Genomic DNA, 24614 nt, shown 5'->3' with positions numbered 1-24614 from the left:
TAATCCAGCAAGCTCTTTTACATATAAAATGCTCAAAAAATGAAACTGCTCCAAACACGTGCTGCTCTGTCATGAATTTTGTCGTGTCTTAGTGGTCTTTGTGTCTTTTGAAACACCAGGTGTGGAGAGCTCATTCTAGGTTCCATTGACTTGGAGAGAAATTGGCTGCCCTCCCTGGGAGGCACACTGTCCTTTGAGACTATTTTGGTCTTCAGAGAAGAGAAGCAGGTTTCCTGGTATTTTGGTTATTTATCATCCTACTTTGTCCTCATTTGACATTCAAAATACATGTCTTCCTGTGAAATTTCCAGAAGAATAGATGGTGAGAGTAGCAGATTAGTTTGCTGGGTCCTTTAGCCAGTGATTATTTCAAAACTTTTTTTTTTAAGTAAAAAGAGAGTTCATTTACCCAAAACTATTTGTAATTTCTGTCCTTTGCTCCATGCAAACAAGGAATTCTCTGACACCAGCCTACAACTTAATTCTGACACTATATGCCCAGAGGTAGCACCAGATCCCACGGGTTAAGGGCTCAGTCCTACAAGATTGCCCTGCCCCCTCCAACTCAGAGGTCAGAGGCAAGTCCTGGTTATCACCCGTTATCCTGAGTGACTGGCTATAGATTGGAGTTTTTGGCGACTCCCTCTTTCAGCTTGATTAATTTGCCAGAGCAGCTCACAGAAATTGGAAACATTTCACCAGTTTCATTCTAAGAGGATGTAACTCAGGAACAGCCAGATGGAAGAGATGTAAGGTGTGGAAATTCCATGCTCTCTGAGGTGCCCTCTTCTGGAATTTCCACCTGTTTGCTATCCGAGAAGCTTTCTGAATCCCGTCCTTTCGGGTTTTTATGGACGTTTCATTAGATCACTGGACATTGACTATCAATTCAACCTCTAGCCCCTCTCCCCTCCCTGAAGGTCAAAGGGTGGGACTATAAGTTCCAACCCTCCAATCACAGGGTTTTCCTGGCAACCAGCCTCCATCCTTAGGTGATCCTAGGAGCATTCCAAAAGTTGCTTCATTAACAGGACAAAAACAACTTGACTTCTCTCACCACTTAGGAAATTAGAAGTGCTTTAGAAGCTCTGGGCTTAAAACGGGGGACAAAGACCAAAAACACATTTCTCATTGTAAATCAATATCACAGCATCCCATAGAAAACATGATGGAAGACAGACCGTGAAAATCATGGAAGAAGAAATACAACTGATCAGTGCCGTGAAAAGATAATGATAGTTATCTATTTACTTAATGTTAATCAGAGACAGGCAAATCTAATTTCAATTTCAATTTTAGAATTTATTTGGCCAGTTTTAGGTTATCAAAGATTAATCAGAATGATAAAACCTAGTGTGGTCAAGGTCTAGAAATGTTGGGCAATTTCATATCATGTTGTTAGGGTTGTAGATGGATACAGCTAATCTGGAAGATTTCCATTGTGACTGTTCAGTGTCACCATTTATGCAGATCTTTATATATTCTTTATATTGAGACATGTTCACCACATATTGCTGAACAGAACACAGCATCCTTTATCCCAAACTATGTCCTGTAGATAGATGTTTGCAGGTGTGCAGTTCCACCTGCACAATGTACGAACTGAGAGAGGGGTTTAAAAGGTGGTCATAGTAGTTCTTTCTGGATGATGGGATTTGAGGTTACCTTGTTCTCATTTACCATATCTGAGAGACCAGCCTGTTCCCACCCATCCTCACACACTTCTGTGACAATAGCTCTGGGTTGTTGACTCCCCTTCCAGGTACCTGGCTGGACTCAATTCCCTGGGCAAAGCCACCCTGGGAAAGGAGAACATGGTAGTCAGGCGATTTAAAGGAATGCAAAGGAAATTTTGGCCTACCGAGAGGAGAAAACAAAAGTCATTCATTTGAACACTGAAGAACAACTACTTTTGAAACTAGGAGAATCTTCCTGGACTAGGTGCCCCAAGACCACCACAGGTAGTTAGTTGCTTCTGTGGATTTTCAATATCCTTTTATTCTTTTCTTTTTGGAGCATTTGTCTATACTTCCCACTCTCTTATATTGTGAAAGTCTTTTTTTTTTTTTTCTGAGAATGAAAGTAGTACACCTGCAAGTCGACCAAACCACAGAGTCCTCTACCAGATGGTGTTTCCCAGCCCAGCCACGCGAAACACTGGTGACTCAGACTGATAGGGAGAGGCTGGGTGCTTGTCACTAGAACTTGTGCATCTTGGGGTGGGGAGGGTTTTTCCAGCTTTTCAGCCTGTTTCCTTGGAAACAGTTGGGCTTATTTAAACTGTGGTCTGGATGGAAATTTTTATGAAGAACAAAAATGAGAATTTAGAAAATCATTTTTAGGTTTTATTTTCCCCTGGGCCCAACATTTACTGTAAGAGAAAGGCTGAAAAGGAAAAGAGTGTGTGAGTCTTGGGTTTTCTCTGGAATGGGTGGCAACTGATATTCTGCTCTTTCTTCTGCTCAGGGTCTGGAAACCCCAAAGTGATGGGGCCAGGCTGCTGCCGGGGAAGCTGGTGGATTGAGAGTGGCCCCCTTCTAAAGGGGAGGCCTTAACCCAGAGCCCGGAATGTCACCTAATTGTTTTTTTTTTTTAATTGAAGTACATTCAGTTTACAATGTTGTATCAATTTCTGGTGTACAGCCTAATAGTTCAGTCATACATATACATACATATTCATTTTCATATTTTTTTCATTATAGGTTAGTATAAAATATTGAATATAGTTCCCTGTGCTATATAGTATAAACTTGTTGTTTATTTATTTTATAAGTAGTAGTTCGTATCTGTAAATCTCAAACTCCCAATTTATCGCTTCCTACCACCTTCCCCCTCTGGCAACCGTAAGTTTGTTTTCTATGTCTGTGAGTCTTTTTCTGTTTTGTAAATAAGTTCATTTGTCCTTTTTTCAGATTCCACATATGAATGATATCATATGGTATTTTTCTTTCTCTTACTGGCTTACTTCACTTGGAATGACAATCTCCAGGTCCATTCATATTGTTACAAATGTCATTATTTTATTATTTCTTATGACTGAATGGTATTCCATTGTATAAATATACCACATTTCTTTATCCAGTCATCTGTCGATGGACATTTAGGTTGTTTCTATGTCTTGACTATTGTAAATAGTGCTGCTATAAACATTGGGGTGCATGTATCTTTTCGAATTAAAGTTCCCTCTGGATATTTATCCAGGAGTGGGATTGCTGGATCATGTGGTAAGCCTATTTTTAGTTTTTTGAGGGATCTCCATACTGTTTTCCATAATGGCTGCACCAAACTATATTCCCACCAGCAGTATAGGAGGGTTCCCTTTTCTCCACACTCTCTCCAGCATTTATCCTTCATGGACTTTTGAATGAGGGATTGTTTATTTTCCTTTTCTGCTATCTCATTGTTGGTGTAAAGAAATGCAAGTGATTTCTGTATGTTAATCTTGTATCCTGCTACCTTGCTGAATTCTTTTATTGGCTCTAGTAGTTTTTGTGTGGAGCCTTTAGGGTTTTCTGTACATAGGACTTTTGACTTTAAATTCCACTATGATGTTAGTATCTCTATTTACCTGCTTTCTTTTTTGAGTGTGTTTGCTATCTCTTTGTCCATTCCTTTATTTTCTTCAAGTATGTCATTATTTTAATATAAAGTACACATGCTTATTATAGAAATATAAGAAATACAGAAAAGTATAAAGAAGAAATTAAACTACCAAAAATTCTACTATCTAAAAATAACTGATGATTACATTTGGTTGGCATCATTTCAGACAGCTCTCTATGCATATATAGTGAGAAGGATCTAGATAAAGACAAAGACAGAGAGATGAAAACAGTTGTATAAGGATGGTATCATTCTATATTTGACATATTTTTAACAACAAATACTGCTTTTAATTTTAAGTGATTTAACAGAAACGTTTAGATCAAACTACTTCAGGTAATTGTTTCTTCCCTACAAGGGAAATAAGTTCCTAAAAGATGTCACTAAATTAAGAGAATTTAAGAAATTGGAAACATTATGGGTTTTTAAAAAATGCTAGTTTCCAGATGGACAGGATTGGTTGATAACTTGCTAGGAAAGATAAGGAATTAGCAGTAGATATATCCTCCATCCTCACCTCTCCTTCCACCCAGGTTTGATACTTACATTATTTTAATTTTGTCAATGTTGTCAGAGTTTGCAACAATTGCATTCAGCATTGTGAAACCATAATTATCTCAGATGTTTATAGCACTCCTACATGTAAGTGAATTCTGTGCTCCCCATCAGACCGACGTTTATGGCTTCAGAGTAACAGGGCTCTTTATTTCAGTTCATCCTTTAGTGAGCCAGCTTTCACCACCAAGTAGACTTCTCAAAAGGGCTCATAGATGCTATATTTTCTGAGTCCTTTCATGTCTGAAAATGTGAGCTCTTGCCTTTATACTCAAGCTCCAATGTGGCTGGGTGGAATCCTCTTGGATCATATTCTTTTCCCTTGTAGACATTTCTCCTTTGTTCTGGCACTGATTGCTGCTGGAAAGACATATGAAACCTGCCCTATTTTTCGCCTTGTAAATGAATTTCTTTTTGTCTTGGATGTAAAAAGGTTTTTTTTTAATTTTCTAAGCTTAATAGTTTAGCCAGAATGTGTCTGAAGGTTTAGTGTTATAGAATTTTCTACTAAGTGGAATGTATTTTCAATCTTGCAGATTTAGTCTTTGTTCAAATACTTGTAGGAGTTCATTTTAGAAATATAGACCTCTCGTTCATTTGGAATTTATTCCTGTCTTATGAGGGATAGATCCAATGTTATCTTTTTCCTAATGACTATTCAGGTGTTGTTTGGGGCATTTTGAATTTAAGTGCTGATGGAACATGCAGGTGAAGTTGTCTGCAGGGCCACTGTCAGATCGGGGCTGAAGAGGAGGGGTCAGGGACAGAGGTACTGATTTGAGGGTTATAGTGGTGATGTCCATACAAGAAGACAAATGGGACTGATAGGTGTCAAAAATCCAGAAATGGCTAAATTAAACCCACCAAATCAATAAACAGTAGTTAGTAAGAGTTTATTGTGTGTGTAAGAACAGCTTGTGAACTGGGAGCTTTTAAATTCAAAGACTTAAATGGAGCTCAGGTGCATGACCTTATAGGATGGCTAATAAAGTGACAGTGAGGAAGTTGTTTAACCTTTACAATGACTGGTTATTATAACAAGGGTTTCCAGACAGCAGGGAATGGGTTATAAAAGTGATCCTCTCATATCATTCTTGAAAAGCTGACTTAAGTTTCCTTTGCACATTTACAGGAAGTAGACCAAGTTTTGCTTGTTTTAGAGAATAAACAAAATTAAATGTCACTTATGTGGCTTATGTGGTTTTGTCTGTTCAGGGAATTTTCAAGACTGGTCTCCCTTTTGAATTTAATTTCAACAGTTCCCCGCTAAGGTTGACCTTATGGAATCAATAAAGCCCCTTGAATATTGCCAAAGCTTTGACTGGAGCTTCCAGTCAATCAGTTTTCCATTAGAACTGTAGAAATTCAGCAGAGTATGAACACCTAGTATAGCATTACTCTCAGTTATCACCATTGATGGAGCTGGGAAGGAATCACATATCATTTTTCTGTTAGTTGAGTTGTCAGGACAGATGTTCCTGAGTCGCTGTTGCATTATCATCATAGACATGGAGGTCATATCATTGAGTTCATCCGGTTGTCTAATCCTGAGGGATACCATTTGGTACATGAGTGGCTGCCAAAAGGCAGGATGACAACTATAAGGAGAATAATAGCCAAGGATTGAAAGTTCCCCAGTGCAGAGATTCCCAGGAGCCCAGATTTAACTAATTAAATAAATTTAAAAGTTATCATCAGATTCAGGTTTTACCTTTCCAAGTCAATCTATATATTTTTTTTGATAATGTGTAATTAACTTTCATTTTTTTCTGAGTTACTCACATAGGTACAGCACGATGTCTGAGCAATCACACGTCCTCATGATTGCTTAGGATGTTCATGAGGATGTTTTATTTCAGGAGACAGTGTTACAGGTGGGCGCCCACCTAAATTAGGCCTCTATACGGTGTGAGCAATCAGGTCATTGAATAAGAAGCCTTTCTATGGAATCAAAAGAAAAACAAAAGTTACTAGTTAGAGCAAATTATAAATGCAGTTTCTGAGTTTGGAAAGCAGCAGCTGAGAAAATTTCTAGATTTGAGTTAGGACCATCTTTAAATAATGGAATGAGGATGGTTGTTTCAATCTCATGGATTTTTTTCTGGTTTGTAGTTTGACTGTCTTTGGTGGTGGTATCAGGTGTTCTGGTAAACTCTCTTGAGTGGCCCATGCAGCAACAGGCATGAAGGTTGTCCATGCATGATCTGTTGTGGAGATTTCTCTGAGGTTAACAGGTAGATTACAAAACCTTAAAGACAGGACTGAATCTGATAATGGGTACACAATAGTTTTCTACTGAAACAGAATTTTTTTTTACAGTCACCCCATTTTTATCAAAGGTAATTACAATGAAACTAACTTGTAAAGTAAGTCTAGTCTTACTAAACTTGGCTTGGTTATTTTATACATTTATGGTAAGAATAGTCATTCTGTGTATGACACTCCAATATGACACTCCAGTCAAAGCTTTGGTAATATCCAAGGGGCTTTATCGGTTCCATAAGATCAACCTTTAGTTCCTTAAAATTGCCTGGTAGTAAGGAATCTCAAGATTAGGTCTTTAAAATTCTCATTAGGCTAAGAAGCCAGTTAAAGACTTGTCCAATTGTGTCCTGTTACAAGAACAGGTTCTTTTTGGACTTATGTAAATATACATATTGTCCTGAAAAATAATAATATTTGATAAGAGCTTCTGAATTCTGGAGGGATCAGGTAGGGAGAAAAACACAAATGTTTCAACTTTTGTTTACAAAAGTATATTTTACCAAATTGCTGTAGTTATAGGTAGCTTAAAAGAGAAGACAAAAATGGGTTCTGGAAAATATAACATTAAAAAACCAGCAATATTTTAAATTAAGTCATAAAAATTATAATCATCTTTATCAGTTCATTGTTTTCCATGTAATTAATTATTTTGCTTGATTTTGGGTCAACAGTTTTATGAATCAGTTTTCCATTGGAATTTTAGAAATATTTACCCAATTCAGTGATATGATTTTTAAAGGTTTGAGAAACTCATTTTCTAGAATACCTGTCAGGGTCATTTCCATGAATATCTTTGAAGATGAAGCATTTTTGCCTGATGTTGGTTGTAAATACTGTCAGAGAGGAATCGAGAGTAAAACAGTAACTGCCTGAGAGAGACAAAAATTAAAAATGGCTGTGGTTAAAGGTCTGGTGAGAATTTATTTTAAAAAATTATGCAACTGATGAGCAAATTTGATTAATTTTGTGATACACAATATTTTAAGATAATAGATGGAACTACGATTGATAACATTATAACAGGATAAAACAGAAAAAGCTGTAAGTTTGCATTATATTTAATGTTAACAATTCTGAAGACATACATGTTTTTATTAAATCAATAAACTTAAACTAGCTTTTATTTATCAAATATTAGGTTCATAAATCCCAGATTATGTGAACCTAAATGGAAAACAGTTGAGTTAGTTTCTACAGTTCTGTTTTAACAGTACTTAATTCATGTAAGCTTTTATTTTTCTTTAAGCCAATTAAATAGAATTCTTTAACAAAAACTCATATACATAATATACATACATACATAGATATACATAAATAAAGAGACACAAACAGAAATCTCATAGCTTTTGTTTTAAAATTTTAGCCATGTCTCAGGTACAGTAATGCAAAACTTGAAAGAATGGCTGGATCCAAATTGTATTTCTGGCAGATAGACTAAGATTACCTGCTCAAATGGTGTTAAGCCAAATCCCTAAAGTGACCCTTTCCTCTTCACCCTACTCCTCTCAGGTCCTTTGAAGGATGTCCAGTTTTTAAAGCCCTGTGCCTCCAAGCCTGGTCTCATTAGAGTCCTTGCCAGGCTCATGTGTGTACATTAGCACCCTGGTGACCTGAAGACTCCATGTAATTGTTTTATATATTCATGAGAATACATAAATGCCAGCATTTTAAATAATTTGATAAAGTCTTTGTAGCCACTCAAAACAAACAAACCAAAAAGAACAAAAAAGATTACCTGCTTCGATGGCCAAAGTGTTTTACTAAAATTTTAAAATTTGTGCACTGTAAAGATTCTTTTATAGAAACATTTTTGGAGTCATTTTGCCTTTCAGAAGCTTCTTAATGCCAATCAAAGAATGCATTCCCTTGTCTCTGAGAGGTTTGGGATCCTCTCTTTTCAAAGGTGCCCCTTTAGGTGGATTATCTTATCTAAGTTAAAGTTTCCTCAGAGTGGCCACTATAATTCCAAATTATCCAAACTTTCACCCATTTTCCAAAAAGGTACAAGATCCTGGCTTGTAGAGTATATATACAGGAAGCAGGAGTATTCGAAGGAGGTGGAGAAAGAGTTTTAGACCAGGTAGAACCCATCTTTGACTTTAGATTCACTAAGATCTCTTTAACTGTGAGGGGCCTTTTGTTTCCATAGATGTTCCAAAACACAGGAAATTGCGTGTGCCTCCCCACCCCCCACCCCCCACCTTTGGAAAAGATTAGGGTCACTTACCAAGAAGCTTCAATAAACAAAATACACGTATGCACAATAAAGTCGGAGAGCCCAAAACACAAAAAGGGAGCACAGCTCAGATTCAAGAGACCTGCACAGGAGCTCCATGCTTGGTGAGAAAGCAATGAGCTCAGAGGGCACCGTGGATTCCACAGCTTGATCTGCTCACCAACCTCAGAGTTTCTGGGGTGAGGTTGGAGGCTCCTTTGGATCCCACCTCTAACACCAGAAACTGTCAAAAATCCAGAAATAACAAAATTAAACCCACCAAATCAAAAATAGTATTTAGAAAGAGATTATTATGCATATAAGAACAGTTCGTGAACTGGGAGCTTTTAAATGCGAAGACTGATATGAAGCTCAGGGGCATGATATTGTAAGATGGCTTATAAAGTAAAAGGGGGGAGTTTAATTTTTACAATCATTGATTATTACAATGAGGTTTTCCAGAGGGATGGGTTAAAATTGATTACCTCATATCATTTTAGGAAGATAACTTAAATTTCTTTTATGATATCAGAGGCTCATATAAGAAGTGGTCCAACTGAAGTTTTGCAGAATAAGCTAAATTAAATTTCATTTATGTGGCTTAAATGGTTTTGTCTGCTCAGGGGATTTTCATGTCTGGTCTCCATTTTGTATTTAAACACAGGAAAGAGTATGTCAATGCCAACATAAACCAAGAGCCAAGCCTTGGGAAACTTGTTCATTTGGGGAATGCAAAGAAGGAAAGAGAGGGAGGGGTTTGAACAGGTAGGAAAAATGTCACGCAGCGTTAAGGAAGCCAGGGCAAGGGGATTTGAAGGAGGAGGGAATCAGCAGGGCCAAATGTACCACAGAGATGGAAGAGGATGAGGATTAAGAAAAGACCATTGGATTTGGTCCTGAAAGACTGGCCTCCATGGGAAGGGAAGGTCAGGAGCCAGGTGTAAAGGGAAAAGGAATGAGCAAATGATAAGTGCCACAGCTTTTTCCAGAACTATGTGGAAGCAGAGGAGAAGATAGAGCTGTTCAAGACTTAGCAAACAGAGGGAATGTTTATTTTAGGCAGGAGACGTTAGTAGTTTAATAGAATCATGGAAGGGGTCAGGGAAAGGAGAGGTGGAAGACAAAGAAAAGGAGCACCTGGGTGACCCCCATCCCCCCGTCCATGTTCCCCAGGCTCCCAGTCCTCCTGCCCAGCTTGGAGAAGGGCCTGGTTCTCGAGGTGGGTAGCAACATGTTTTTGTTTTGTTTTGTTTGTAAAAATAAATAGTAATGAAAGGAAAATCTTCACAGGCCATGGAAGCCAACTGGCAAGACAATCCCCAAAGGGCAGTTTTAAAATTGCTCTTGGCAGAAGCACGCTATGAGAAAAAAACAAACAAAAAAAAAAAACAGTGTGACCCATAATGAGGAAAACACACACTGGGGTTAGTAAGTTCTGGGATGATTGTTTCAAAATTCAATATCACAATCAGTGTATTCTGAGTCTTGTGAAAAGATAAACACTTGGGAATAGTAAGGTCCATTTAAGGAAAGGACTGTGAGCTATGAAGACACTAAATGAAAATAAAAGGCATTTTATTGGTCCAGGAAAAGACAATTTGATCAGTGGAACAGAAAAGAAAGTCTGGAAACAAACCCATGTACATATGAGAATTTAATATTTGCTAAAAAAAAAATACCATTTCAAGGCATTAGGTAAGGAAACATGACTTGGTGTTGGAATAATTGGTTATCCACTAAGAAAAAAAAGTTGTAACCCTACCTCATACCAGTCACAAAATTAAATGAGAGATGCTTAAAGACTGAAATCATTTTAGGTGCTATAAATACATTAGGAGAAAAGGCAAAATAAGAGGGGGGAAAGAGAAGGCCTTCTACACAAGGCGCACACACACACAAGTAAGACAAAAAAGAAAAATAGGAAGTCTCATAAGTTGAATACAACATTAAAAAAAAACACTTGTAAATGACAAATGACAAATAACAAGTGACAATGAAGAGAACAGGAAAATGACAGGGTTTGTCTTGGATGATAAAGGAGGAAGCTGGCCTCCTCTGGCTGTGCCCAGCCCCGCTAAATTTCCCCCAGCAATGACTTTCCTGTCCTTGGAGGAAGGATCTGGGTGGGCCCACCTATTCCAGACTCCACCCTGCTGCCCCTCACTGAGCAACTCTAATGAGCTCTGCCCCGAGGACCAGTTCTGACTTTGAATCCTGTGCAGCTGGTAGGAGGGCCTATCAGGAAACAGCAGCCCTAGAATCACAAGGTCTGCCTTTCTGAGAGCTTTGCCCCTTTAGCATTTCCTGAGGGTCCTTTTCCCCTCCATCTCCTCTACCGTCTGCCCTGAACTGCTGCAAAAATGAAATAAAGCCTTTGCGAGCAAATCAAGCCAGCGTGTGCCTGGCGAACATGAGGTCTGGGTAAGCTGGATGGAGGGACATAAGAGCTGGAGGCTGACTTGGAGATCCTCTTGGGACCCATTTTCAGATGAGGTGAGTTCTGGAGAGGTCGTTGATCAACATCCCTCTCCTGAGTGTCCACCATGTACCAGGCATTGTTCTCAGCTTGGGTTGGGTGTTAAGCAGTGGTGAAGATGGACAACTCTGCCCCATGGGGCTGTTGAGGGGGACAAACAAAATCAAATGCAAAGAAGAAGAAAACTGGCTTTCAGGATAAATGTCAAAGAGAACTTTCACGTGGTGTGATGTGGAGTGGTTGGTGGCAGGTGGGCAAATCAAGGATGGTCTTGATTTCCCAGCTAAGACTCAAATGAGGAGAAGCTAGATGGACAAAGAAGGGGAGTGGGCTGGGCCAGGGAGCAGCCTGGCTGAGGTCTGGGCTGGGCTGAGCTTGGTGTGTCTGGTTAGTAGGAAGAAAGGCAACGTGTAGTAGGTGGGGAGGAGCTGGTAGGGGTGTGGCTGGCAGGCAGGCAGAGCGTTTTAAGCCAGGGAAGGACTTGGGATGTTTCTCTGAATGTGATGGAGAGTCTGAAGCAGGGATTTGATTTGACCTCTAGGGCAGCAGAAGCAGAAGCCAGGAGACCACTTGGGAGGCTGCTGCATGTCCGGGTGGCTTGGCTAACATGACAGTGGAGGGGGAGGGAAGAGGTCTGGCCCAGGATGTGATGTGGAGGGATGGCCAGCGGGACTTGCAGGTGGTGGGCTGGGCAGTAAACGGTAAGAGGAATCCAGTGAGGTCCCAGGTCTTTGCCTTGCAGATTCCCCCCTGAACAAAGCAAGATGCACCATCACAGCATACTGCAGTCAGTGCTGGCTCAAGCCAGGACTATGACACCCCTTGACCATCTTCTTCTTGCTCCTGCCCTCCAGGACTCTGCTGGCCTCATGAAAGTTCCATCCCTTAAGTGGAAGCTCTGTAATAGAAGAAACTAATCCAGGTCCTACACTAATAGGAAAGGGAACGTGTGTGTATTTTATTTGTGGCCTTTGGTCAATTTAGCTTTTCTCAAAATATTTTCTAGGTAACAGTGATATTGTGGAATGCTCTGCACTACAGCTGCCTGCTACATCCTCCTTGTCGGGTCTATAAACATATCATATTTAAGGCTCTGAGAAGTCCTGTGGCCAGGATACCTGTTTATCTTTCCCAAACTCCGTTTACCATGGAACCCCTTTCACTGACCCTGTGTTGGCATCTTAAGGACCTGTACTCTGCAGATAACACTTGGGGACACTGAGCTAATCCATTATTGCTCCAAGTAGTAAAGCCTAAGGTGGGGTAAAGGTAGGCTTTTGGTGAGAGATGGTCCCCTGAATTGTGCCCCGTTCCATATGCTAGAGTACAGAGCCACACCGATGTCCTGAGTGGGAAGGGAAGCTGTTTCTCTCTCTACCCTGAATCATACTGTGTCCTCAGCCCTGCAACTTGAGCCCCAGGGTTGCTTGGAGAGAGTTCCATTGGCTTCCATCTGTACCATCTCTTCATAGGCCCACTTGTTCTAAGGGAGGCTGGAGAATCAGCTTCAGGTCATCTCTGACTCTGCCCCTAAATTACACTGAGCAGGTGCCCATACCTCCTTAGAAATCTAAATCATGCAAATAGACATACTGGGGTGCAGGGTGACCACAGTTCATCAGAGGCAGCCAGGACTCGGGCCAAGTGCATGCAGAATGCATCTAGCACCCACAAGCGTCAGTTCAGGAAGGATGTGGTGGCAACCATGGGATAGGGTGACAGTGTCCGCTGGGTGGATTGTGTGTATTGGCTGGGGTGGCTGAGGGCTGAGCGGCAGTGAGCAGCCCTTACTTCTGGCCTCTAATTCTTGCATCGTGTTCACATTCCTCCCCTTAAGTCCCTCTGGGCCCTGTCTGATGGCACATGAGGACACAGAGGAGATGCTCCTTGGAGTGGAGTCAGCCCCCGCCCACTCCAGCTGGTCCAGCTCCCACATCTAGGGCTTGGTTCCACTCCAACATCAGGGAAAAGTGCCTCAAAGTCCCTTAGGCCCACTGTTGCTGGTTTTGAGACATCTAGAACAGAAACCTGCAATTACACCCTCCAAGAGGCTGGGAAGAAGCCATCCTGAGGTTCAGACAGGAAGCCCACAGCCCCAGACAGTCTCCCTGTGCTCCTCACACAGACCTGCCAAGCAGGCAGGGTGAGGTTACTTACCTGGCCCAGGCAGAGGAAGCAGAAGTTCAGGGAGTGATGCAATGGCTTGGGCAGGGCTGAAGCTGGAGTCAGACCCGGGCTCTCTACTCCCGACCCAGAGCACTCCTCGTGCAGGTAGAGGATTCGGCAAATGTGGAAGTTGTGTGAGGCTGTGGGCCCCCCTGGTCTCATGTGACTGAGTGGGCAGCTCCTGGAAGAGGGAGTCATGAGCTTGCATGACTGTGACTTCCAGATGGATCCTTGACCTTGCACAGGTAGTGGGTGCAGGGGAGCACCCTTAGCCTGAGTAAGTATTATTCGCAGTGTCCATCTTCAGAAAGAACACATTTGCTTAGACCCTCTTGAAGGAAATACCACAACAAAAGAAACTGGGTATGGGGCCCGTGAATGAGCCCTGGACCCAGCTTCAAAGTGCTTCCAGGTATACCCACAAATGGCTGTGTGACCTTGGAGAGATCACTTACCCTCTCTGGGCTTCAGTTTCTAGAACCAGCAAATGGCAGCAATATTTGTCCTAAGCACTATACAGAGCTATTTCAAGGATCAAAGACAGAAATGGATGTGGAGGCATCCTGCAATCTGTACAATGGACAGCATTTTCTTATTATTCAGGAGCCGGAAGGCACGGAGCCAGTGTTTTCACAGCATCCCCTGCCCCCAAGTCCATTAAAATCAACTTAGAACTTCCCAGCGGGATGATTTCACTTCTTGTCTGGAAGCCTGACTTAATCGTTTCTTCAGCTGGCTGATCTAGGGTGGTTTTCAGAATGTAAATTTGCCCACAAATTGTAAACAAGTTTGGGCAGATCAGCTCCAGGGGAGAAGGTAGTGGGGGGATTGGGTTGAACTTGCTGGGGATATTACGGTATGCAGTCTCAGGAGATTTACGCCATCCTTGCGATGCTTCCTTACTATACACAGATGATGATACTAGAGAGAGCCTCTCTGTAGGAACAGGACTAATTATGTTGCTCTAGAAAGTGTTTCTCAAAGTGGGTTCCCTTAAGATACTCAATGATAAAGGGTTTGTTCCCTGGTCATATCTCTTTGGCAGGCCTCTGAATCTGCATACTACCTCATCCTCTTAACAATGACCAGTGAGTACTTCTCTTTTTAAAGGCTCTGAGAAGCCTAGAACTTTAATTTAATTTGGTATTTTCCAAACTTACTTTGCTGGGGAACCCCAGCCCATATTTCAGCCCAAGAGTGCTGCAGGGGTAGGGGAGGTGTCAGCGGAGGCAGTGTGGACCAGCTGCGCACACAGTATTTAACAACAGCCTGGCTTAGTTGGGATCAGGCTTGGCTGGGAAGCCCAGGCCGTCAGGTCTCAATGAGCACGTGCTGGCCTCCAGCTGTAAGCAGCTTACGGGCTGGCCAGAGATGGAACTGACCTTCATGTCAGCTGGTTCACGGAGGCTCTGGGGCGGAGGGAGGGTTTAGCGTCCTCCCAGAGACAGTCTGTCTGGGATGGATCCGGGACGAGTCAGGGAGGTCACTGCGCCAGGTGCAAGGGTCTAGTGGCAACAGTAGCTTGGTGACAGTCTGGCTGTGTGTTCAAATCCTACCTCCACCACCGATGAGCTCTGTGAGTTTGGGCAAGTCCCTTCCACTCTGTATGTCTCTTGTTCTTCATTTGAAAAGGAGGTTGCTGATAATAGTACCTGTCCCATCTAGCGGTAGGAGCTCTGAGGGCTTCAAAAATTGCCAGCTGTTATTTTAATGCAAACCTCTTTTTTCTTTCTCCTTCGCCTTTGAAGCCGCTTCCTCCTCAGGTGCCTCTCTGGCATGCTGGGAGGGTGGGGTGGGGGGAGTCAGCCCATTGAGGGCAGCTGAGGGAGGTGCCACTTTAGAAATCAGGGCCTGACAAGGTCGGGAAGCAGGTGCTGGGCGCAGGGGCGGGGGCGTACTCCAGCTCTCCTCAAGCTCCCACAGCCCCCTCTTGCGGATTGAAGTCTGATTCGGGTCAGCTGTGTTGCTGGCTAAGAACGCTGTTAAGAAAACTCACAGGCTTTCTGACGTGGAGGTGGGGGAGACTGAGCGGCCTCCCCTGGACAGGCTGGCAGGCTCTCAGCTCCGGCCAGACAGGTCCATCCCCAACCCCGACCCGCTCACATCTCGGGGGACCTTCACTGTCCTGTTGGCCAGTGGCCCATGGAGAAGGACACCGGAAAAGAGGTGAGAGGCTCTGTTCTTGTGGTTTCTGGTCACTGGGGCAGCCCTGTGCTGGGGCAGGAGGATCGAAAGGGGAGTCTTTGTCGACCAAAATGTTGTCATCCAAGTGCCTGGAATTCTGCCGTTGGAAAGAATCTTTGGATTACGGCCCCTGGGGCTCCAAACAGATGCTTAATGTGTATATGTGCCCCGAGGCAGGCCTCAGGTGCAGTACAGTATCTCTGTAGCTGCAGGGGGCGGGGTGGGGTGCTGGATCAAAAGAACAGGCAGTGGATCAATGCTGAGAACAGTGCACAAGAATGAGAGATGGTGCAGGCTTAAGAACAGAGCAGGGTGGAACAGCCCCAGTGGGGTCAGGGGGGCTAGGAGGCCAGCATTCCAGCTGTGCCATTATTTTCAAGGTGAAAACGACCCGGTATGGGTCAGATGGGAGTCTGTCATGGGTAAAGGGAGAGAGTGGTTCAGACCATCCCTAAGGCTGGCGGATGATGGTAGGCCTCCTGGGGGGACACACTTGGTCAACTCCCAGTTTTTCTCCTTCTTTGTGGTTTGAGGCTCCAGGACAATGAAGCACTAGGGTGGAAGTGATAAGACGTTGCCAGTGGGAAGTGACGGAGGTCTGAGTGAAGCGCTGGGGCAGGCAGGGGAGGCTCCGCGAGCCCTGGCTACGGCCCAGCGCCCGCGCCCCGCTCCGTCCGGCTGGAGCCCCTCCAGGCAGTGGCGGTAGCGGCGGGGGCTCGGGTTTCCCGGGGTGAGCAGTGGCCCGAGGCCAGCCTGTCTCCACTTGTCTCCTTGTGCGCCTCGGGGAGGGGGCAGGGGGCTTCTCCTCCCACCTCCGCCCGCCGAGTCTGCCTTCGGCTGCCCCTTCCGCATCCCCTTTTCTCCGCCGTTTGTCTTCCTCCCCCATCTCCAGCCAGGAAACCCACGACCCAGTGTTCCTCTCCCCGTTCTGTCTTCACCCGCGTCCCTCCCGCACTCTTCGCTCCTCCCCGCAGGAGATGGTTTGGTGATACAGGCAACCACTCTCCCAACTCGACTCGGGGCGCCGTGGGGCTGGGGGCTGCTGCTGAGCAACTCTTAACACAGCTGTTCTGGACAACCCTGGTGACGTGAATGTGACATCTCTGCTTAGCTACCACAAAGAGACATCCACGGAAGCTTAGGTTCTCCTGGGCTTGGTAGAAATGGGGCTGACTTTTCTGGGAAGAGCAGGACCAGGCCTACGCTGCGGTAGACAGACCTTGTTAAAGCTCTTAGTGCCACAAGTCCCGAGTCAGGATGTTTTGGGAGAGGGGTGTCCAAAGTTGGAACATTTTTGGAGGAGAGTCCTGGGAGGTTTCAGGAGTGACGTCTCTTAAGATGCCTTTTAGGGACGTCTGGAGCTCTATTTCAGCTTATCTTGCTCAGCTGTAAAAAGCATTCTGGAAGGTCAGGGGATGAGCTTTGAGAATTTGCAAAACATCAAGAGAAAGATAAAACACCTTAAAGAGAAAGATAAAACCTTGACCTCTGGAATGGCAGACCATCCTGCTTCAGCCAGCAAGCCAGGGCAACTGCTTTCTGCCAGCTCAGCTGTTGGTGGAAGCGGTGATCTTGGGCAAACCATTTCCCTCTCTGGGTCTCAGGGTTCCAGATAGGATAGAGGTTAGGCCCTCCAGGCTTCTAATGATGGGATTCCAGTGTGGACTGCCAATGGGGGTCTCTAACGCGCCCCTCCGGGCAGATCTTAGGTTCTGCATCTGTATGCACTGTTAAATTTTTCTTCCTTTAGAATTAACTAAACTCATAGGAATGTTACTGATAATTACCCTCCTTCTCCCTGTTTTTATCGTTACTTGAAGATTCTCACTAAGTATCTGGGGAATGAGGCCTGGCAGATGTGCAGGACTTGGAGGGTTGGATTCACTGTTGGAGACAGAGCCCTGGAGCTGGCTCCTGAGGGGCCTGGGTGCCCCCGTGAGCACGCAGCAATCCATCACCTGGCCTGTGTGTCCGGGAGCTTCTGCTTCCTTCCCTTGTTCTCCCCAGGGCAGGCACTTAAGCCATAGGAGATTCTCCCAGCCTGGAGCCTGGAGGAGGTGGCTGCAGGTGGGGCAGCCTGGGAGCATTGTGGGAAGGCTCAGAATGAGCCCTCGCCTGGAGCAAGGGTGTGGTAGAGGGCTGGGCTAAGAAGCCTTCAGCTGCAGTGTTGGGCATAGCATCCCAAGTAGGGGATAAAGATTTAGTGACAGTGGGCATCAGGCACTGCTCTAATCCTTTGAGGCCCATCTCAGAGCCCATCTCCTCTCTGCAAATCTCTCTGCAAGTAAGATAAGGAAAAAAAAAAAAAAGCAAACACTTCCTTAGTTCTCAGTGTGACTGTCTCCTGTAGTCCAGACCAGATAGTGTATGATTCTCTCCCGTCTTGCATTTAATTATTTCGGGGCTCTTACCATGGGTTCTCGAATAGGATATGTCCCCTACCTGTATGAGAGGCAAAGGAGCCCCTTTCAGAAGTACCGAGGGATGTGCCCGTGGACTTGATGCTTACACATGCGCGCTTCCGGCATCCCGCCCCTCTGCCCCGGCCTAGGGAGCAGAATTGTGTGTTGTGCTCCCACCTTGCCCTCCCCTCCCTGTTCAGTTGTTTTCAGCACTTGTCTTTTCCTTGTGCCATTTGCTTTGTCTCACCTCTGCCAGCCTCTGGCTGGAAATTAGACACACAGAAGGAATTCTTTCTGTTGCATCTATTCAAGGAGAGAACGGCCCTCCCTGCTTCCTGCCTGCACAGGTGTCTGCTGCTCATGATAAGGCCACTGAGAGCCCTGGAGGACCTGGGGCTGCTGATGGTCAGACGTGTTCAGACACACTCAAGCAATTCTGATTTTCAGTACATTTTATTACTTTCTGACGCTTTATAAAATTAGAGCCACGCTAGTTCATTGATTCTCCGATGCTCATTCTGTTTAGTGTCTCTGAAGCTGGGATGTATCTTACTTAATTAAAGCAGGCTTTTCCAGAGAGGGCTGCAATCACTTCTGTTGGGTACCTGGGGACCACTTTAGAGTCTTGGCTTCAGGGTTGTTTCTTGGACCACACATGTAGTGTGAATTCAGACTGCAAGCCTGCGTGAGGAGCAGCATGTGGTTCAAATATTCAGACTTCCTTCCCTTCACTCCACTCCGTGCCGGCGTAAACTTGAAGTCTCCTTGCTGTCCCCACCATGAGGCGAGGTCATCACTTGTCACCGGTGCACTGGGCCCTGGGATGTCTCTAAGAGACCCTCTATTTGGGTTTCTGTCTCAGGGACACATGAAATAGTGTTTATCTTACCATTCCTGATAGCTTCGATTTGAAACATGGTTGTGGTTTCTCTATTAACCAGAATTCCCCATCTTCCCAGGACAGTTACGCTGTTAGTGACGGCGGTCACTGAGAATTCTGCTGTGGACCAGCACATGGGTCGCCCAGGTGTTCTGAGTCTCCCTGGCGCACGTGGGCTGGGTGGTTGAGAGCAAGCCGCACCAGGCAAGACCCACAGGGACTGGCCAGAGAGCGAGGCTGGAAGGAAGAGCCTGGAATCCATGCAGCCCCAGCCCCAGAGGTGGATGAGGGGAGCAAGATGGGTGGGAAGGGAGCTCCTGTGTGTTAGTTCCCTTCTTCCATGGAGCAGGAAACAGAGACTCAGCTCACGTCTGGTGATGGGGTTTGAGCAGGGTGTTTGGCTGGCCGACAAATGGCTGCTTTGGTGCCAATTTCTGGTCCATCAGCTGTGGCCTGCCTGGGTCACTCAATACATAGCATAGAACCTCCTGTAACCACTTTTTCTCAGAAAGGGGCAGTATTACTGCTCAGGAAATATATTCACCCTAAGGTATAAACACAAGGCCCAGGCAGTTTCACATGTCCCCCTCCCTTGGCACTCTGAATTTCAGCCAAGGGTGTGGAGTTCACTGTGCTGACTTTTTAAAAATGTGTTTTTTTACTTAAAAAAATGTTGAGCATGTAGCTGACCTAGAACACTATACTAGTTTCAGGTGTAGGCCATAATAATTCGAGATTTGGATATACTGTGAACGTGCTGGCTGCCCTTGTTCAGCTCGCCTTTTCTTAGATTTCTTAAGGCCCCTCAGCTGTGACCCAGCACTTCTGGAAATTCCACGGTGCCCACTTCCAAGTGGGTGGTCTTCATCATTTTGAAAAATGTCACAAATGGCTGTGTCATGAATCCATCCTATCAGGTCTATGATCCATCCAGAAACAATTCTATTCAAATGAGGGGATACAGACGTGTGTGCTGTGGAAAGGATGCTAACCCACAGTCTCCCCAAATATTACTTCAAATACCCTTGGTTTATTTATTTATTTACTATTGAAGTACCGTCAGTTACAATGTGTCAGTTTCTGGTGTACGGCACAATGTCCCAGTCCTGCATATACATACATATATTCGTTTTCATATTCTTTTTCACTAACGGTTATTACAAATATTGAACATAGTTGCTTACGCTATACAGCAGAAACTTTTTTAAAAATCTATTTTAATGTATAGTGGCTAACATTTATAAATCTCAAACTCCCAAATTTATCCCTTCCCAGCCCCTTTCCCCAGTAACCATAAGACTGTTTACTGCATCTTTGAATCTGTTTCTGTCTGGTTTACTTTAATAACCTATTCTGATTCTATCTGATGTATACTTACCTATATGTTTCTTAAACATATTTCTTTTAAAATATGGCATTTTTTGATAGTGCAAGAAACAGAAACATGTTATAAATATTTGGAAAGTAGGAAAAAAAGAGAAAAGTCACCCATCTCACCACTTATATACAGCATTGATAGTATTTTAAAAATATGTATAGCAAATACAGTAAAGAACACAAGCCATTAAGTATAGAGCTCAGTGAACTTTTGCATGTGCACATCTGTGTTACCGCCACCCCCATTAAAATATAGAAGGTTCCCAAAGCCCTAGTACATGCCCTCGTGTCCATTTCAGGAGATACTCCCTTCAAAGATAACCACGTTCTGACCTCTGTCATCATGGATTTGTTTTGCCTATTTTTTGAACATCATACAAATGGAATCACATAGTATGCAGTTTGATGTCTTTTTTCAAAGACATGAACCTGTGAGATTTGTCCATATGTCTATAGTAGTTTGTTTTCACTGCTGCATAGTATTCCACTGCATGTATTTCACAGTTTCACCATCTTAATAGGAACACCATTAGCATTTTAATGGAATTATCTTTTTTCTGCATGTGTCTTTTTAAACATAGTTATAAAGCTGTGTACTACAACTTAAAGTGTTTTTTTGTCTCTTTATACTTAACATTTTTGAAACATTTCTATTTTTACCCTGTTCTGTGTTTTGGAGAAAAGCTGCTGGAGTTGCTTTGCACCCATGTAAAGATTTCTTCCTTTTTGTTCTAAAACAGCCACTTAGAAAGATCCAAGGGGCTAAACACCACAGTATCCTTCATAACTTGGTCTGTCCCAACTCAGCCACTGTCTTTCCAGATGGAGGTCTTGTTTCCTCCACACAGTGGTGGGCTCAGGCCCACATCTGGGAGCTCACATCCATGATGGACATACAGACCCATGTGGAACAGAATTTCTCCCACTTGCCAGACTGTCTCTGCTCAGGGCAAATCCACATGGTCTCAGGCTCTGGGCTGCCTATGGAGACCAAGAAGCAGACTTGGTAATGCTCGATGCATATAGTCGGTCCACACCGAGGCTGGGATGCTGCTTAGTTGGTGGATGCTGCTGGTTCTCCCTGAAGATGCAGACTTAGAGCCCTGAGGGATAGTTTGCCTGGGGTCCTGGCTCCCACACACCCTTGTTTCCCAGCTCCAGGCACATGGCAGCCCAGGTACGAATCTAAAGGCCGGCTGAGCTGTGTGTTCGTTTTCATCTGCTGTGGCCTTGGCTCCTGGGAACTTCACTTCTCTTTGCAAACTAGAAGTGCAGCGTGAGGAACAGCTCTGTGTGTGTGCGTATGTTAATAGCCAGCATAGCTTGCTCTTTGCTCTTGGTATCAATGTGTTCCCTCATTCTGCAGTTTCTGATTTTATCTTGTCTTGTGTTTCTAAAAGGCTCTGGCATGTTCAAAGCACAAATCTAGCTTTTACTTCTGCTGGAGCCCCTTGCTTCTATAACAGCTTCAGGCCTCTTGAGTGTGTCTGCATGTTGACTGTGCCAAGATGGAACCAAAGCGTGGCTTTGGAGGACCCTGTCTCATTACTTTCCTTTGCGCTAACTTGTTGGGACAGGGCAGAACTGCGGGGACAGCGGATGTTGCAGAGCTTGGCAGATGGGGCCTTGTCTTCTTCCACTGGCCGTGTTCTGAAAAGTATTATGTCCACCTTGTTTCTTTACTGAGGTTCTTGCACTGGAGGCACCGAGGTGGAGGTGGCGTCCCAGGCAGCGTGCCTGTCCCTGGGGAAGTACAGCTAGGGCACAGGACACAGCCCTCCCCCGACCCCGCCTGCGCTCTGTGTCCTAGCTGCGCCCGCAGCCCTCAGACCTCACTGGTTATGGCCCCAGCATCAGCCGCTGTCCAGGAAAGCGTGGAGGGGAGAGGACAGGCAGCTCCCGGCAGCCCTCGCTTTGCCGGCAGGGGAAAGGTTGGGGGCAGCTGGGGGCTCTCACATAAACACAGGGTCCAGAGTGAAGATGAGGAGCCCTTGGGCTCCGTGTCCATGACGGCGAAGTGTGGGGAGTACGACTGCAGCCCCATCTTCTCTGCTGCTCCACACTGGGTCCCCAGCCATCTCTCCCTGTGTCCTCATCTGGCAGGGGCCAGGCAGGGCTCAGCGCCTTGGTGGGGCCTGCAGTCTGTTACTAGCAGCTCAGAGGCTGTGTGACACCAGACTCCCTAGGCTCTGGGCCTTTGCATCTGCCGTGTTTTTACTAAAGGAAATAAAGGGCAGTGTCCTTGGCCAGAGGGACCTGGAGCATTGGCTAGCAGGTGGAACAGACCTTTTGTCCCCAACCTGCAGCCCTAGGTTTCTTTACTAATGGCTCCTCCACTCCCTTCAATTCCTAGGAAGTGAGAAGGACCAAGAGTTTGTCCAGCTTTGCTGAGAGAAGCGTCTTTGAGATGCTGTTGAGAAAGGGACCAAAGCAGCACAGGCCTGTGGCGCCACCTAGGGGAAGAAGTGTCCCTGGGCTTGCTGCTGTGCAGGTGGACCCCCCACTGCAAACCAACCTGATCTGTGAAAATGCGCAGGATTCACTTGAATAAAAAATGAGATGGAGAGAAAGGAAAAGGAGAGTCATTGTTCAATTCATAAAAATTATTTCAATTATTTCTCAATTGCAAAGGCATCCCTTTTAAGTTAGGGTATCTTTAAAAAATGTATTCTCCCATTCTTCATTTTAAATTATTCAATTTAGTGAGGAATTTACATCTTTTTCCATGAGAGTAGAAGAGATGGCACTTATTATGTAAAATGATAAACTTATAAAATAATTGAATCACTCTCCATACGGATAATACAGATATACTTGTTTTTATAGATTATTCTTATTCTCATTTAAATTTTTGAGTCATAAAAAGAAAAACCTAAGAGTCTTAATAGAAGGGAAAATTATTCTTTTCTTGTTTGAGTCTATCTAGGATGAAGGTCACTAATTCTTTAACTTTCGAGGTATAGGTGATGTACAATATTACATGAGTTTCAGGGGTTCAACAGAGTGGTTCACAATTTTAAAGGTTATATTCCATTTACAGTTATTATAAAATCTTGGCTATATTCCTTGTGTTGTACAATATATCCTTGTAGCACACTTATTTTATACATAGTAATTTGTATCTATTAATCCCCTACCCGTATCTTGCCCCTTCCCCATCCCTCTCCCCACTGATAACCACTAATTTGTTCTCTATATCTGTCTGTTTCTTTTTTGTAATATTCACTAGTTTGTTGTTTTTAGATTCTACATATAAGTGATATACAGTATTTCTCTGTCTGACTTATTTCACATAGCATAATACCCACCAAGTCCATCCATGTTGTTGCAAATGGCAAAGTTTCATTCTTTTTTATGTCTGAGTAATATTCCTCTGTGTGTGTGTGTGTGTGTGTGTGTACACCGCTTCTTTATCCATTCATCTGTTGATAGACACTTAGGTTGCTTCCATATCTTGGCAATTGTAAATAATGCTGCTATGAACCAACTGAGGTGCATGTGCATTTGGGTTTTTTGGATTGATACCCAGGTGTGGAATTGCTGGGTCATATGGTAGTTCTATCTGGTAGTTTTCTGAGAAACCTTCTGATTGTTTTCCATAATGGTTATACCTTACCTTTGTACCAACAGTGTACAATGGTCCCCTTTTCTTCACATCCTTGCCAGCATTTGTTATTCATGGTCTTTTTGATGATAGCCACTCTGACAGGTGTAGGGTGTTACCTCATTGTGGTTTTGATTTGCATTTCGCTGAAGATTAATGATATTGAGCATCTTTTCATGTACCTATTTGCCATCTGTATGTCTTTTTTGGAAAAATGTCTATTGAAGTCTTCTGCCCATTTTGTAAATCAGTTTGCTTGTTTTTTGATGTTGAGTTGTATGAGCTGTTTATATATTTTGTGGTATTAACCCCTTATTTGTCATATCACTTGTAAATATTTTCCCCCATCCAGTAAGTTGTCTTTTTGTCAATAGTGAGGCTAATAGTTATTGATTAAATCCAATTTACATGCCAATGACTTTCATATCTAGCTCTATCCAAAATGCTAGACCCCTTCACCTAAATGCCTACTCAGCATCTCTGCTGGGATGTCTGAACTGAACTCCTGAACCTCCACTCAAACCTGCTCCACTTGCAGCCTTCCAATCTCAGTGTCCGAGGTGAAAAGCCCAGAGCCATCCTTGGACTCTTTTCTCTACCAACCACAGCTCTGTCTTCAGAATATAACCAGAGTCTGGCAGCTTCCCACCACTCTTCTGACTCTAGATCTTAGCTGCCGTCATTCTTGGCTTGGATGACTACTGTGACAGCATCCTATTCCAACACTGTGCCTCTACAGTTCACCTCAATAGAACAGACTGAGCTGTCCTTCAAATGTCAGTCAGGTGAAGCCTCTCCTCTACTCAGAAGCCTGCAGTGGCTCCCACTGTACTCAGAATAAAAGCCAGAGTCCCTGCAATGGTGTGTAAGGCCCTATGTGATACGCA

At 44.0% G+C, this 24614-nt stretch overlaps 1 long non-coding RNA gene across 1 annotated transcript in view; it reads left to right on the top strand.

Annotated features, from left to right (window-relative positions):
• The window catches only part of LOC107033658 (uncharacterized), a 96976-nt gene that overhangs the window by 5141 nt on the left and 67221 nt on the right, over nucleotides 1-24614 (top strand). The window lies entirely within an intron of this gene.

Source organism: Vicugna pacos, chromosome 30 (assembly GCF_048564905.1).
Source record: "Vicugna pacos chromosome 30, VicPac4, whole genome shotgun sequence".
Lineage (NCBI taxonomy): Eukaryota > Metazoa > Chordata > Mammalia > Artiodactyla > Camelidae > Vicugna > Vicugna pacos.
This window is presented reverse-complemented; position numbering and strand designations above follow the sequence as displayed.